Source organism: Pseudonaja textilis, chromosome 2 (assembly GCF_049901715.1).
Source record: "Pseudonaja textilis isolate UNSWEBS1 chromosome 2, rPseTex1.2, whole genome shotgun sequence".
NCBI classification, from domain to species: domain Eukaryota; kingdom Metazoa; phylum Chordata; class Lepidosauria; order Squamata; family Elapidae; genus Pseudonaja; species Pseudonaja textilis.
This window is the reverse complement of record NC_141991.1, coordinates 7,648,510-7,653,275: the sequence shown is the minus strand read 5'-3', so window position 1 is coordinate 7,653,275 and position 4,766 is coordinate 7,648,510.

The following is a 4,766-nucleotide window of genomic DNA, read 5'->3' as shown; positions in this document are numbered from 1 at the left end:
CTAGGAGAGGGGAACAAACAGCAAAGGAATAATTGGCTATCAAACATCCGAAGGATATTCTTGAGCATCCAGTGCAAAAGGCTGATTTTAGCTACAAAAGATTACAAAATTCTTTTTTCAAAGCTGGGACTTGAAGTGGGGAACTGCTGGCCTTTTGTAACGGCTCGTCTTGAGCAGCTCCCCGAAACAGCAGCGCCTGGGAGGGATCGCCCCCCTTTTCTCCCCGCCGGTTTCGCAGCCCTTCAACTCCGAGCCTCCTGGGTGTGAAACGGCGCCAGAGCAAAGGAAGCGACGGGAAACGGTCAGGAAGGGCCGGCAGAAAAGAAAGGAGAATAAGAATCATCTCCCCCAGGAGGAAGTGGGGGCGGCACCAGCGATCTTAGCAGCGCCCCAAGAAGCTGCCTTGAAGGCTCATCTGTCCCGGCATTTCCCAGGAAAGAAGGGAAGGAGGGAGGGAGGGAGGGAGGGAGGAAGGAAGGAAGGAAGGAGGAGGAAAGAAAGAAAGAAAGAAAGAAAGAAAGAAAGAAAGAAAGAAAGAAAGAAAGAAAGAAAGAAAGAAAGAAAGAAAGAAAGAAAGAAGTGGGGACGGCAGCAGCGATCTTAGCAGCGCCCCAAGAAGCTGCCTTGAAGGCTCACCTGTCCCGGCATTTCCCAGGAAGGAAGGAGAGAGGGAGGGAAGGAAGGAAGGAAGGAGAGGAGGAAAGAAAGAAAGAAAGAAAGAAAGAAAGAAAGAAAGAAAGAAAGAAAGAAAGAAAGAAAGAAAGAAAGAAAGAGGAAAATGCAGGGAGGAAGAAGGGATCTGTTTACCTGGCTTTCTATAGGAAAGAGGCAGCTCGCTTCCACGGCCGGACTCCGCTTCACGAGAGATGCCTGCAAAAAAGGACCCGCGAGTGCCTCCGGCCACGCCTCCTTCCTTCCCGCCCACAAACCTGGATCGCCCTCCCCGGAAAGACCCCCGCCAGGACTTTGGACATCCCAAGCCGGAAGTGCTTATAATTCCTCCCGTCTCCGTTTAGCTCCTCCCATTCTGGACAGGGCGGGAAGAGATGCCCATTCGGGTGTCCCCCTGCCTGCCGCCTACCTTCTGCCCCGGGGGAATCGGTCCCGGGTGGGATGGTCAGCTGGGCAGGGAGTCCAGGGCTGCTTCGCCACAGGCAGCCAGAAAAACAGGGGGGAGAAGGAGGGGACGAGGCCCAGGGACGGGAGCAGGAAGGGGAAGGGGATGCGGAGCCTTAAGGTGAAGGAGGGAATTGCTCTTTAACAGACTAACAGAGGTGTGAGGGGCCTTGGAGGTCTTCTAGTCCAACCCCCAGGCAGTCAGAGAAAGGAGAGAGAGGGAGGGGGCAGAGTTCGGCAGGAAAAGGAGCTTCTCTTATCCACTTAGCATAGTCCTCAACTTACAACTTACTCCCTTCAATGACTAACAGTCATGATTGTGCCCTAGTAACAAACAATCAATGGCTGCCTTACAAGTGGTCCTCGACTCATGGCCATTGGATCAGTGGCCGAAGCTACAAAGGCACTGAAAAAAGTGAAGTTTCTCATACTAAAGATGGGTGCAGCCCCCCCATGGTCACCTGATCCAAATCCAGCCACTTCACACCTGACTCATATTTATGACGGTTTCCATGTCCCAAGATGACAGGAAGCTCCAGACAAGCAAAGTCAATGGGGGAGCCAGATTTGCTCAACAACTGTAACAACTGCGGTGATTCGCTTAACAACCCCGGCAAGAAATAGCGTAAAGTGGGACTAAACTCACTTCACAAAGGTCTCACTTAGGAACAGACTGAATTGTGGTCGTAAGTCAAGGATTGATGGGGCATGTCGACACAACTTAGAGGTGGCTCCCTTGCCCCAAAAGAGGAGAGTAAAGAGCAAGGGGGAAAAAATCCCCACATAATCTGCTTTTTTCCAATATTATCCCCAATAAATGTGGAACCAAAGGACCCCCTGATGATCCATAAGGGAGACCCATTAACTTTCTCCCTCTGAAGCTGAAGAAAACCTCAGAGCCAAGAAATATTTAATACATTTAACCATCTAAAAGGCCTGAGGCGGGAAATATTTAAAAGTCTATGAATTTCAGAAGAAAAATGACTAAACGATACAGGCAGCCTCGACTTACAGCCATTCATTGAGTGACCAAAGCTACAACGACATTGAAAAAAGTGACTTATGTTCGTTTTTCACACGACCAGTGCAGCAACCTCATGGTCACATGATCCAAATTCAGACACCTGGAAATTGACTCACGTTTATGACCGTTGTGGTGTCCCGGGGTCAGGGGATCCCCTTTTGCGACCTTACAACAAGAAACACCAAAGGGAAAACCCGATTCACTTAACAACCATGTTGCTAATTCAACAACTGTGGTGATTCACTTAACTGAGGCAAGAAAGGTCACAAAATGGAGCAAAATTGATCTAATGTCTCACTTAACAACAAAAATTTGTGCCTCACTTGTGCTTGTAAGTCAACTACATCTAAAAAATATTTCTACTACTTAAAACAGCTCTGAGCCTAATGAAGCTGCTTCCAGTTTGCAGAGAGGAGGATCCTGGCGGATTCCCCATTTCCCCCTCAAGAATTGCGCTTCCAAAATGGCTGAAAGGAGGAAAGAGATCCTTCTGAACTCAAAGGCACTTTTGTTTTTCCTCACCTTTCCTGCTCCAGGCGCTTTGCCAGATATGCCCAGCCTCAAACTGAACACATTGAAGACAAGATTGTAAGCAAAAACTTTATTCTGCAGAAAAAGTAACACAAGGAAATCTCCCTCAAAGCCTTTGTACCCCACCAACACCCACTGGAGGGCTTTACACAGCATTTGCCACACAGTTTACACATTTCAAAGTCATGAGATATTCTCTCATCTCCATTTACAGCAATTCCTGCCTGTTTTACATTCACATCTTAGCCTTCCTGCATACATGTCATCCAGAGCTCAGCCAAGCTATTTAAAGCTATCCTAACGTCTATACAGGGAAACCGCAACACTTCCATAAATGTCGCTTAACTGCGTACTTTTTAGGGTTGCACAGATGCAAATCGGTCCTATTTGTGTATTTGTGCACAATGTGTACCAGAAGAATTCTGGGAGTTGAAGTCTAAGTCTTAAAATACATTTGGAGATCCCTATTCTAGGTGCTGATGGAAGTTACCAGATTCCTTCCCTGTGTTTTCCAAGACCGGTTTCAATGAATGGGCAATTGTCAGTTAGACTGAAAAACACATTTTTAACATTCATGATTGTGCCGTAATAACAAATAATCAATTGCTGCTTTACAATTAGTCCTCAACTTACAATCATTTCTTCAGTCACCATTCGAAGTTACAATGGCACTGAAAAAAGATGATTTATGAATTTTTCCATACAACCGTTGCAGCATCCCTGTGTCATGTGACTAAAATTCGGACACTTGGCAACTGGCCTATATTTTTGATACTTGGAGTATCCCAGGGATCCCCGTTTGGGACCTTCAAACAGGCAAAGTCAGTGGGGAAACCAGATTCACTTAACCATGTTACTAACCGAACAACTGAGGCAAAACTTGTACAATGGCACAAAACTCACTTAAAAACTGCCTTGCTCGGCCATGTAAAGTTGGGGCTTAATTGTGGTCATAAGTCAAGGGCCACCTGTATTTTCTGAAGCTGGTTCTCTGAATTGTCCAATTTACCCACCAGAAAGAGCCTGTATCCGAGATGTGAAAGCTAAGCCTTAAGCCACTTCATAATTTAGGGCATTCATAAAAATCAAGCACAATCAATATTATACGTCAGACTAGAAATCAGTTAAACACAACCAAGGTTAAAGGTGGTGCAGACACACAGCGCCATCCCTCCAGTTATCACTTTTGACACAACTCTCGAGTCTTGTATTGGTTCATTAGTTCATTCTCTTCCGTCACTTTCTCCCAGTGAAGAGCTCACTGGAGATCCTGCTTCTCTTTGTTCTGGCCTGACTTTCTCTACATGGGTGTAGTAGATCCACTGCTTGATTCCTTCCAACATCAGGGAAATATGGGGAGTCAACACCACCAGGTCTGAACCTCACCACTTAGATTGCAATGTTTCCTCTTGAAATCTTTCAGCATCTTCTCTAGATTCTAAGCCAGCTTTCTCCAGCCTTATGTTGTCTGAAGGTGTTATCCCAACTATCTTAAAGCTAAAAGAGATTACAGAAAACCAGTAATACAATCTGGACACCCCGTGGAGTTTGCCTTCCACACCCCATGGAGTTTGCCTTCCGCACCCCGTGGAGTTTGCCCTCCGACGGAAATAAAGACAAACTCAAGCAGGATTTGAAACATTAGGCACAAATACAAACACTCACACAAAATTAACTTACAAAGGGAGAAAAGGGTATAAAAAAACAGGGGCTTACCGTAAGAAGCTAGCTAGCCCAGGAACGCAGACTTCTCGCTGTTCTCTGCCTTCTGGGGATGTGTTACTAACTGCCTATGCTTTCCACCTGTTGTCTATTCCATTTGCACAACAGCATGTGAGATGGATTGTCAATCAGTGTTGCTACCTAAGTGTACAGTTTGATTTCACAGAAGTGTGATTGACTTGAAGTTACACTGTGTTGTTTAAGTGTTCCCTTTATTTTTTTGAGCAGTGTATATTATGTCCACAGTATTTCACTGGTCAACTAGTTTAGTCACTATGTTGAAGAATGAAATAAGATTGGTTTGGCATGATTTGTTTTTAACAAACCCGTGGGGACTGCTAGTTATTACTTGTTTCTAAGATGCCTGTGTGAG